General features: G+C 30.9%; 1 long non-coding RNA gene across 1 annotated transcript; it reads left to right on the top strand.

Annotated features, from left to right (window-relative positions):
* Positions 1–8,978: 8,978 nt before the first annotated feature.
* LOC105785340 (uncharacterized) lies at positions 8,979–9,758 on the top strand. The gene is made up of 2 exons (XR_001130912.2): positions 8,979–9,106; positions 9,410–9,758. It is a non-coding gene; the product is annotated as an uncharacterized LOC105785340 (long non-coding RNA).
* Positions 9,759–12,050: the final 2,292 nt, after the last annotated feature.

A 12,050-nucleotide genomic window follows, 5' to 3' on the forward strand; every position in this document is an offset into this window, starting at 1 on the left:
TCAGCTCGTTTTTAGTGATCTTTATGTTTTTGTGATCGTTGTAGCTTAATCTATCTAACTCGGGAGTTAATTCATAAATTTTTTAAATTTTTTGAATTTTTTGAATTGTGTCATTGTTGAGTTTGAGGTATTTTTGAAGTTTGATGGTATATTTATAAGCTTGATAGCTAAATAGGACTATTTTGTAAAGTAGTTTTAGTGATTTTAATGTTTAAGGGCTAAATTATTAAAATAGTAAAATTTCATGAAATTATTGTGAAATTGTGAAATATATGGGCTATACAAAGACTATAAGAAACTCGGGTAGTATGGTTTGGGCTATATTTTGTTTAATTTGAAATATCCGGGTTTAAGGGTTAAATTGCATAAAGGATAAAATTTTAGGGTAAAATTTAAAATAATAAAAGGGTTTATATGCATAAGTTTAATTATTTAAGTTGTTTTAAAAGGTTAATTGGATTAAAATTATTATTTAGATCAAGAAATGAATCAACTGGACAATAATCATGGAAAAGGAAAGTTAGTAGAGTAAACATTGGTGTCGCGTTCGTAGCCATTTTTTATTAGGTAAGTTTGTAAATTGGTTAATTAATTAGTTGTTGTAGTTGTGATTTAATAATTGTCTACGAATGTTGTGATTGTGTTTATTTGCTTGATAAATGGTAATTGATGAAATGGATTAAGTTGCAGTGCTAATAAAATTAAAGGTTATGATTGAAAATGGAAAACTATATAGATGAGTTCTTGTGATGAAGTAATTTATATATAATTAAGTGATATGAATATGAAACATGACTCGTATGAACCTCATGAATGCTTAGGATACAAATGACATGTTGATCTACCACAAATTGAAGAGGAAAATTAGGCTTTTCCTACACACTTGAGGAGCTTTTTCTCAAGCAAAATATAATTTTTAGCATAGTTTTTCATTATTTTCATATTTTCATATTTTCAAATAATAAGTGAAAATGTCTCAATTTTGTCTATTTTTTACCCAAATTGGCCGATAGTGTCATTTGGTGGCCTAACGTGTGTTTGAATGCTATAGAGAAGTGTTAGAGGTTGAAAACGAGTGAGAACGACACCAAGGGCAAGGGTATAGCGATATCCAACCCTTGGAATCGTGACATCCCAGACAGAAAGACCAATTATTCCCTTCAGTGGTATCACAATATCACATTCGTCAGGGGGACAAACTTGGACAAAAAGGGAAACATTTATCTACTTGTCCCACCAATCACACAAGGCCCGTGTAAGGGCATTTTTTACATCGAAAAGTCATCAAAATACACTTCAAAAAAAATCAAAAATTGCTAAGGAGGAGGGGAAACACACATTAGCTTAGTTTAGGTTTAGGTTTCTCTAGTTTTTCTTTAGTTTTCTCTGCACTTTTTCTAGGGTTTTTATTTTTCTCTTATTCTACCTTAGATTAGAGTTTATTTTTCTGCATTTACTTCTTGTTCTTGATGGTCTTTATGTTAGTTAAGTTGGTTAACACTTTAGCTAAGATTTATTTACATTTCTAGTCCCTGTACTTTGCTTTCAGAACTACCTAAGCTTTAGTTTAATGTATTTCAATTTTTTTTTACTTTAAATCTGTCAAAGCTTGTTCATTTTATATTTCTTCCTTTAGATTTGTTTGTTAAATGTTTTTTGGTTTCATGCTATTTAAGTTTTTTTGTATAAAAATCTCAACTTTCGTATTTTTCTTAATCTTTACTTTCATGGATGCCTTATTTTCCATTTCTATGTTTATTTTCTTTATTTTCAGTATGTGTAGCTAAACCTTTAAGAAGGTTGGTTGAAGGAGATGTGGATAAACTAAAATCTTTAGAAAATGGTCTAAATCGTAACAAATTGGACTAATTTGAATAAAACTTAGCTAGTGATGCCCCTAAGGGAATATTAAGATAAAGTGAGACTAGAAGGTAATCTTGTCACGCACCCTTTCATTAGTTCCAAATTAACCAATGAGGTCGGAAGATAAGTTGCACCTAATTCGTCTAACTCGGTAAAATTGAGATCGAAAGATAAAATAGAGCCACTTAGTAATTTAAGCGATTTATGTCCGAGTTCAAAATTTGGTGAACCACCTCGAAGTCAACTAACCCCCATTAGTTATTTGTGAGATAGTCCTTGCAGTTTGCATTTCTTTCAATTTAGTCATTAGGGTAGAATATTTAATTTTCTTTCAAAAATAATCTTTTATGGACTGTCGTACTATAAAATCATATTGGTAGCCACTTAGACTCTATTGTGTATGCTAGTTATTGCTCAATCACCTCTTCCTTTGGGTTCGATCCTTGGAATACTTCGATGTTTCATTGTAACACTATAAATATTACAACTGACTTGTACACTTGCAGTAAAATTGGGCTTTAAAAATAGTTTCATAAATTCGTTGTTTTAATGCGCAAGCGTGTAACAACCCGTTTTCAGTGAAATCGAAACAATAGTTTCGAGACCATAAATCTGAGCCAAAAGAAAATTTATTTTAATATTATTGCATGGTCTGCATTATGATAGGAATGACATATGAAAATTTTGTTGAGAAAATTTTACCAATTACATGCTTAATTATAAAAAGGACCAAATTGCATAAAATGCAAAAGTTGAGTTCTAGTTGCTATAGGTATTAAATAGATATGGAATTCAAAACTTGAGGTCCTTATATAGCAAATAGACCATTAAGAGGAGTTAGTAGATAAATGTGATGATTCATCCATGGAAAATTAAATAAAGAAAAGAACTAAATTGGAAATTGAAATAATTAAAGATGATAATAAACTAATATCATCTTATTTCATCATCTTCCCAAATTATTTTATGGAAAACCTAGCTAAGAGAAAAGACATCAAGCAAGCTTAATTAGGTAAGTAATCTTGTCTTGTTTTAGTAATTTTATATTCCGATATCGTAATAATCTAATCTAGCTATTTTGCAGATTAATTTGCAAAGTTACCAAAGTATTAAAACTTTGACATGGATGAGTATGCTGGAATTTTAAAATTTATGATAGAAATTGAAAGGTTATTGATAAATAAACAACTTTTGTAAAGAGAATTTTATGAAATTATGATTTAGGGACTAAATTGTAAAGATGGAAAAGTCATGGAAAATTTTAATTTTTTGAAATACATGGGCTATAAATGTTACATGTAAAAATTGACTAGGCTTGGAATAATGATTAAATTGCATGAATTTCATTTTCTGAGCCTAGGGACGAAATCATAATTAATCAAAAGTGTAGGTGAAAAATGGTAATTTTGCCTAGGATGTGAATTGAATTGAATAAGAATTGTATTAAATTGATTTAAATTTACTCGTATAGATCCAGAAAGATCAAATAAGGAGTTAGATCGAGGAAAAGAAAAAGTGTCGGATTAGTAGATTTTCATACACGAGCAAGTGTTGAGGTAAGTTCATGTAACTAAATTGTGCATATTTATATTTTTGAATTAAATGTGTATATGTGAATTGTATATTTTCCATGTATATGAAATTTCTTTAATATCCGATAATGCCGAATAAATGTTAAGTCTCGTTTGAACAAATGAAAATCGTGGATACAAGTTTTTCCGTATTGGTTGTAGTCTTGCATATGTTGCAGATAAACCACAGCTCGAAAGAGCGTCCCGTTATTAGCCCTCTCAAGCTTTCCATTATATAGTTCTTGTGAGCTTCCCATTATAGCTTTTCGGAGCTTCCCGATAGGTGGTGATTCTACATGTGTTGTGGACACACCTTAGCTCTTATGAGTGTCCCAATTAAAGGCTTTTCACGAGCTTCCCGTTAAATTGACTCTTTGTGAGCTTCCCGATATGGCTCGCTTGAACTTCCCGTTATTAAGCTATCTGGAGCTTCCCATTATTGGCTCTTTGGAGCTACCTGTTATTAGCTCATATGAGCTTCCTGAATATGGCTCTTATGAGCTTCCCGATATAAAGCTCGAATAAGCTCCTGTTACATGGCTCACATGAGCTTCCCGTTATATGGCTTGAGAGAGTGCTTCCCGTTAATGTGCTCTTATGAGCATTCCCGAATATGAATTGACGAATTACAGTTTTGTACACTTAGTGTGTACTACCCGTGTTGTAACACCCCTTACCTGAGACCGTTTCCGGAGTCGAGCACGAGGCATTACTTTACTTGTCTTACTAGTTTGAGGCATAAAAATTTGCTTTTGAAACTAATCTCATTATTTACAATAAATCTATCCAATCGCATAACAGTTACTAAATTATTTATAACTCAAGATACGGAACTTGAAATTTAAATCAGTAAATTTTTCCTGAAACTAGACTCATATATATTTTTACCATAAAATTTTCAAAATTTTTGGTTTGGCCAATTAGTACAGTTTAATAGTTAAAGTCTCCCCTGTTTCACTACTTGGCTGTCCTGACCTCTTATCACTAAAATTCAAATATCTCATTGTAAAGACTTCATATGGTGTTCTCACTTGTTTCTACAAAAAATAGATTCAATAAGAATTCTATAAATATAAATTAAAACTCATAACTATTTTTGTACAATTTTTAGTGATTTTGTAAACTCAGAATAGGGGACTTCAAAAATAGTTCTGACCCTGTCTCACCAAAATTCACATATCTCAAAATATAAATTTCCTTTTGCTAAACCGTTATTTTTACATGAAAATGGACTCAACAAGATTTCATTATATATATCATACACTCTCTAATTCATTATATACTATCCTAAGTGATTTTTCAAAATCACGTCACTGCTGCTGTTTGAAATCTATTTCTTTGCAAATTATTACTCTTTCATGATTTCTATGCATAATTTATCACCTAGACATGTATAACAACAAACACCTTCATACTTAGTCATTTTGACAACCATTCATCATTAGATATTTACACATCATTCTTTAGCAAAATCATAATACAACATTCAAAATAAGTAAGTCCTTATACATGCCATAGTTCAAACATAGTTCATCATAAAATACCGAGTCATTGTGGTTGATAGTGTGGACGATCTCCGACGTCTTTAGGATCCTCGAATTTGATTAATAATGCTATATAAAAAGAAAATAAACAAAGTAAGCATAATGCTTAGTAAGTTTATAAGTAAATAAATAACAACATTTAACACAATTAATAATACTCAAGTGACATAATCTTTAATTTCCTCTTTACTTACTTTCTTACTTGTTCACTTGCTTGATTACTTAGATAACTCATAATGATGACTTACTTTTCTCTTGCTGAAACGTTGATTTTCAATGGGTAGCATAATATACTCTTGACTCTTATAACTCACTTGAACTTGCCATTTATGCTTTTAACTGAACTTTCATGAACATAAGTTATTTACTAGCCTGTTGAGCCACATTGGAATAATAAGGATACTTGGGTCTTTTTCTGATAATAACATGCCAAAGCCATGTCCCAGACATGGTCTTACATGGGATGTTTCATGTACTGCCAATGACATATCCCAGATATGATCTTTCATGGGAGTTCTCATATCGGTGCCCATGCCATGTCCCAGACATGGTCTTACGGGGGACCTCTCATCTCGGTGCCAACGCCATGTCCCAGACATGGTCTTACATGGGACCTCTCGTCTCGGTGCCAATGCCATGTCCCAGACATGGTCTTACATGGGACCTCTCATGATCTCAAGGATGCCAATGCCATGTCCCAGACATGGTCTTACATGGGATCTCTTTACCCAAATGTCATGACATTTGTATCCAATACCTTCCTTATGTTTCAACGGGACTTTTAAATATCAATTCTCTATCGTCTCATACTTGAATCAACATCAAATAAATTCATAAAATAAATACATAATTTATGGAAAATAGCAGCATTAATAATAATTATTGAAATATTGCATTTATTTACCGTAAACTTACCTCGGTACCAAATATAGCAAAATCTACCACTTAGTCTTCAATCTTATTCTTTCCTCGATCTAACCTCGAATTCCATTCTTCTTGATATATAATAGAAAGTTTAACTTATTTAATAGTCACATTCATTAATACAGCCCTCGACTCTAACTTTGAAAAAATTACAATTTTGCCCCTAAACTTTTACATAATTACAATTTTACCCCAAAGCTCGAAAATTAAACTTCATCTCTTATTCTTATGTTTTACAACATGCTGAACATTTTTCTCTTCTATGACAACATCAAATTCTCACTCTAACATCTACTTATGAACATTAGGTATTTTACCGATCATGTCAACTTACTCATTTTCGCTTAAAATCGGCTAGCAAAAGTTGTTTAACATAATTTATAGCTTCATATTCTATCATAAAACATCAAAATAAACACTTTTCACCTATGAGTATTTTTTCAAATATAAACCCTAGGTTAAATTATTGTTAGAATAAGCTAAATTAAGCTACCAGGATCTCAAAAACGTAAAAAGCATTAAAAACGGGGCTCAGAATCACTTACTATGAGCTTGAAAAAGTGTGAAAACCCTAGCTATGGTGTCTTTCCAAATTCGGCAGTAAGCTATGGAGAAGATGATATTTTTTCCATCTTTTTCCCTTTTTATTCTTTTTATTATTCATTTACTAAAATACCCTTCAATAAAACTTTAGTTATTTTTATCTATGCATGCCTATTTTTGTCCATGGAAATTTTATGGTCTAACTACTATTTAAGGACCTCTACTTTGATTATGCACTTCAAATAAATCCTTTATCATCTAAAACTCATATTTACCAACTTTTGCAATTAAGTCCTAATAGGCAATTTAGGCATGCAATCAATAAAATTTCTTATCAATACTCTAATACTTATATGTAATCACTCGATAAATCATAAAAATTAATGATAATTTCTCTTTAAATAAAATTTGTGGTTACGAAACCACTATTCCGATAACCTTAAATTTGGGCCATTACACGTGTATCCATCGATATTTTAAATGATTCAACGGGCAAAATCCTGACATGAGAACATATGAATCCAAATTGAATCATTACCCATATATATATATGTATATATATATATGTCGAAACCATTTTTACTTGAAAAAACGGGGATTGACTTTTAAACATAGAAATGGAGTCGCCACTGATCTTTTATTGAGGTGTGACCAGTTCACCTTGAAAACGATTTTAGGTCTACAAATGTTGAGAAAACTAGTTCGGGAGTCGGTTACGCACGAGGAAGGGTTAGCACCCTCGCAACACCCAAAAATTGGTACTGAATTGATTGTTTAAAGTCTTAGTATTGAGAATTTAAAAAGATTTTAAAATACAATCATTTGAAAAGAAAATTTGAGCAAACCGAATTGGATGATAAGATATACTCATTTCAAAAAGATAAATTTTCATACTCAGTGAGTTAGGGTGCAACAATTTAATCTTCGAAATTAAGTTTATCTTTTAACTTTAAAAACTCATGCATTTAAATTTGAGAAGGATATTCAGTTATTTGGGTCAAATGAGAAATCAAAACCCAGTAAGTTAGGGTTCAATTTTCCAAAATTCCTAAATACCGAATATTGCCTTTATTTTTTTTAGAGAAAAAGAAAATCTTCATCTCGAGAAAACAACATGTCATATCCAATGCGTTAGGTCACAACGTATCAAATTCCCGAGAATGAGCTTTTTATTTATGTGTTTTGATTAAAGAATATTCTTGATTATTTAGACTCAACGAGGAAAATTAGAACCCAATACGTTAGGGCTCAATCCTCTCGAAGATCCCAAATACCGAGTATTACGTTATCTTGAAAAATGATTTCAAAACTTAAACCATATTAAACGCAATCTTTTGAGCGAATAGAGCGCAATGGAATAATAATGTACAATACAAAGCAATAATTAATAAGCCAAAGTATACACTAATAATCATCAATAACCAATAAATACTAATAAATAATATAATACATAGGCGACAATAATATCCAACACACATCATGCGAACACAAATATCAACATTCAACAACTAAATGAGTTAATCATCGATTTTGGAAGAAAAGCTAAGCGAAACAATATAAATAAAATGTAACAAGTTTTCAAATAAATAAAATGAATATTGAAATATATCAAAAGTTAGAAATGAATACTATATGAAATAATAATATATAAATGAATTTTCAGGTAAATATTACATGAAAAGAAACTCAAAATATATATACATATGCTAATTTAAATAAATGATACATACAAAATGAAAAGAAAACTTTATAATAGTATATGTATGATAAATTTAGATAATATTAATTTAAAATAATAGCATATTATATTTTAAATAATTCTAATGATAAACTTTAAAACCATATTAAAACTTAAATATTAAAATAATGCTAGGTTTATAAATAAATATATATATACCAAAGACAACAAAATCGAAATAAAATTTTTAGAAAATGAATAAATTGAATTATGGATTAAACCGGATTCAAAACAAAATCATAAGGGAAAAACAAAAATAAAATATAATTAAGGAGCCAAAATAAAACACGCGTATTTCATAGGGGACCAAATAGACAATATTCCCTATCATTCAAAAAGCATTGCAGCAGTATGGGCCAAAATGAAACAACATTGAAAATGTGGAGCAAATTTTGAAAATAAATAAAATAAAAGAGAACCGATTTGAAATTTGTTTGAAATTGAAGGGACTAATGCATCAATTAAGTGCACCAGTCTAGGAAACCAGGTCAGATCATTGAAAACAACGTCGTTTTGGACGTATGTCTCCTCAACTGATGAGAGGATGAAATTGAAAACAAAATAAACCTATATGGCCGAAATTAAAAAAAAACTGAAAGGGATTAAATCAAAACAAATTGAGAAAAAATGAGGATTCAATGTGCAAATAAACCATTAGTATAATACACACGGATCCTTTTTCTCGAATCGGGTCGGATCATCGGATCAATGCCAATACGGCACCGTTTTGGAGCCACTGAGTCCGGCCTCAAACGGTGTCGTTTTATATATTGGATAAAAGCTACCGAAAACCCTAAACACACATTAACTTCATTTACAACAGCCTTTAGAAAAAAAAGAAAAATCATCCGCCGCATATTGTTCATCCCCAAACTCTCGCTCAACTCCGATCGCAACGGAGCAAACGATGATTCGGTTAACAGGTAAACCACTCTCCTCTTAGCCTTTTCTTCCTTTTATTTTTGTTTGGTGTATAAAAGAAACAAAGAATCCAAGAAATCAAAAAGAAAAGAGAAAAAAACGACGGAGAAAATCACCTTCCAAAAAAACTTTTTGCTTCTCTTTTTTGTTTGTATTCAATATGCGTAAAAAAAGAAAGCCCCATTTACAGAAACAAATCCGATTTTTATAGATGAATATAGAATGAAAATTACAAAAAATATTTTCCTATTCCTTATTCTTTTTTTTTTTTTGCTTCTATTTTCTGTTGGTGTTGGTTGTTGCAGGTAAAGCCTGGAGAAGGCGCGTGTGGACTTGGCGCGGAGGAGCAACACGCGTGGGGATCTGGTTCGGCTGCAGCGTAAGGGAAAAAAGCTGCTAGGGCTGAGGCACAAGTGTTTTCCAGAAACCCCTAGGGGTTTCTGGAATTCGGACCGTTTTGATTTGGGCTTAACTGGGTTCATGGTTTGGGTCTGGTATTTGGGCTAAATAGGCTAGTGTAATTTAGACTAAATTAGGTTTGGCTTTAATTGTTGGGCCATACGGGTTTGCTGTAGGTATTTGGGATTTATAATACTAGACACTATTGTTTTTGGACTATTATTTTATTTTATTTGGTTTTTATTTTTTTGATTATTTAATCTGCATAGGCCCAGGCTAAAATTGGGTAGTACAATATATATATATATATATATATATATATGAAATACATGGAACTTGACTCTTGATGAGCTCATCCTTATTCTTGATATTTACATGAAATAAATAACTAACATGTTTGGTGAGATTATGTGTTTAGGCATTTGGCCAAGTTGTTTGGAATGTGTTTGTATCCTTATTCTCAATTACCCAATGCATCAGCTTTTGGTTCCTTATCTATTTGAACTCATGTTTTTACTTACATCAAAGTATACGACTCACTCATACATGGTCCATCATCCACTCAAGCTTAATGTATGCCACACTATGAACCTCACAAATGAATAAATCCACAAATAGTTTTAGGATCTATTCTTCTTGGGTCTTATCTGATGTACTGGCATTCCAGTCAATCACATCTATGTTTCTATCTTTTGGGAGTCATCCGCTCCGATGCTCAAGACAAAACATCTCCCCAATTGGACTTGATAGATGACATATTAATTTTCAATCAGTTTGGTCATTTTCGATTAGACTAATGACATATTTAGGATCATCTACTAATATAAGTTGTCTTTCCGTATTACGATCTGACCATGTAATACCACTTAGTATTGATTAAATATTAGATAACAAATGAGCTAATATTTACTTCCATTTTGCTTTGCATGCAAAAACCATTGAGGACAATATAGAAATGATATTAATGTAATTCAGGAATAATTTTATTAAATTAATCTGTTTGAAAAAATACAAGTTTACAAACGAATACACTACACTTAGGGCATTGGATCCAACAAGATTTGGATAATTATTTGAGATAAAATTGTATGCAATGTTAAATGCTCCATGATGTTGATTTTGCTAAATTGATAGAAATACCTAGTTTGCATGAATTTTTCACTAAGTACTCTTTCTTATTATTTTGTGTTCAAAAAAAATTGAAAATTTTGAAAAAATCGAAAAAATTGTGATTCAATAAATACTTCGCTATTTGTTTAGATTATGAGTAAATTCTTAGAATTATGATCAGTTGAGTAATCAAAATTTGGTGCTTGAGTTGTTATTTGTCTTCGCATCAAAAGATTGAGTGACGTTCTAAGCTATTCACTTATTCCGCTAATCTTGACAATTATGAGTACAGCTAATAGCCATCTAAAGATGTGGCAGATTGAATAACTAGGGTGGGATGCTTGGGTTGTTATACTTCTCCGCATAAAAAGATCTCGTGACACTCTAGATAAGCCTTGCATTAGAAAAAAATGAACACAAGGAAATTGGACAAAGGGTTGTTTATGGTGGTGAATTTTGGTTAATTTCAGTGTCTTGACAATTTAGCATAAATAAATCTTAAGGATCCCTAATTCTGAAATGATTTAATAGTTGTGCACTTAATTGAATTATGAATCGATGTATTTCCTTTGAGAAGATAGTTATAGGATTAGAATTGCTACTAACGTTTATTTGCTTGATTGGATTAGGGATTGTGATAATTGAAGGCAAACATTGGCTAAGTGGGAAAGGGGGAGGAATTTGATAATGTGCTTAACTAACGTATTTTTACTATTTATTTTATTTAATTTTGGATATGAGTTTTACTAATTTTGAGAGAATAAGTTAAAAGTGAATTACATAGAAACATTTTACATGAAAGCTAGAGTGATGCATAAGACTTGTGGATTTTTAGAAATATTTTGTTTTAATAATTGTTTTCTTATTATTCTATTTTAAAATACATCTTTTAAGAGATTTATGAGGACTAGATTTATTTTAAGGAGCAAGTATTATTATTATTATTATTATTATTATTATTATTATTATTATTATTATTATTATTATTATTATTATTATTATCATTCTTTGCACTCTTTTCTTTGTGTTCTTCAAATTACGGGTAGCTAAATTTGATTCTAGCTTTAGATTGAGAATTAATCTGGTATTTGAACTATGAGAATTCGAAATCCCACTTATTAATTTTTCGATTCAGGAGATAGATTCTATCATCTTGCAATGTCGTTTTAGTATTAAAATTGAGAAAATCCCCTTGGTTTAGTGTTGTAGGACATAGTTGGTAAATTGGTATGATTCATAATTGTCATATTTGGTTCACCAAATAACAAATTGATTTGACCAATTGAGTGAGTAGTTGGATCTGTCAAGAGAGTTAACGATCAAGTTTAAATGATCACGCAGTTGAGGCAGTTAATTTGAGCCGAGTTTTTCTAGTTCGCAAGGCTACCAAGAAATTAAAGCGTGGAAGCTGATTTCAAGGTTATTCGCTTGGTAAGG

Source organism: Gossypium raimondii, chromosome 1 (assembly GCF_025698545.1).
Source record: "Gossypium raimondii isolate GPD5lz chromosome 1, ASM2569854v1, whole genome shotgun sequence".
Classification (NCBI taxonomy): domain Eukaryota; kingdom Viridiplantae; phylum Streptophyta; class Magnoliopsida; order Malvales; family Malvaceae; genus Gossypium; species Gossypium raimondii.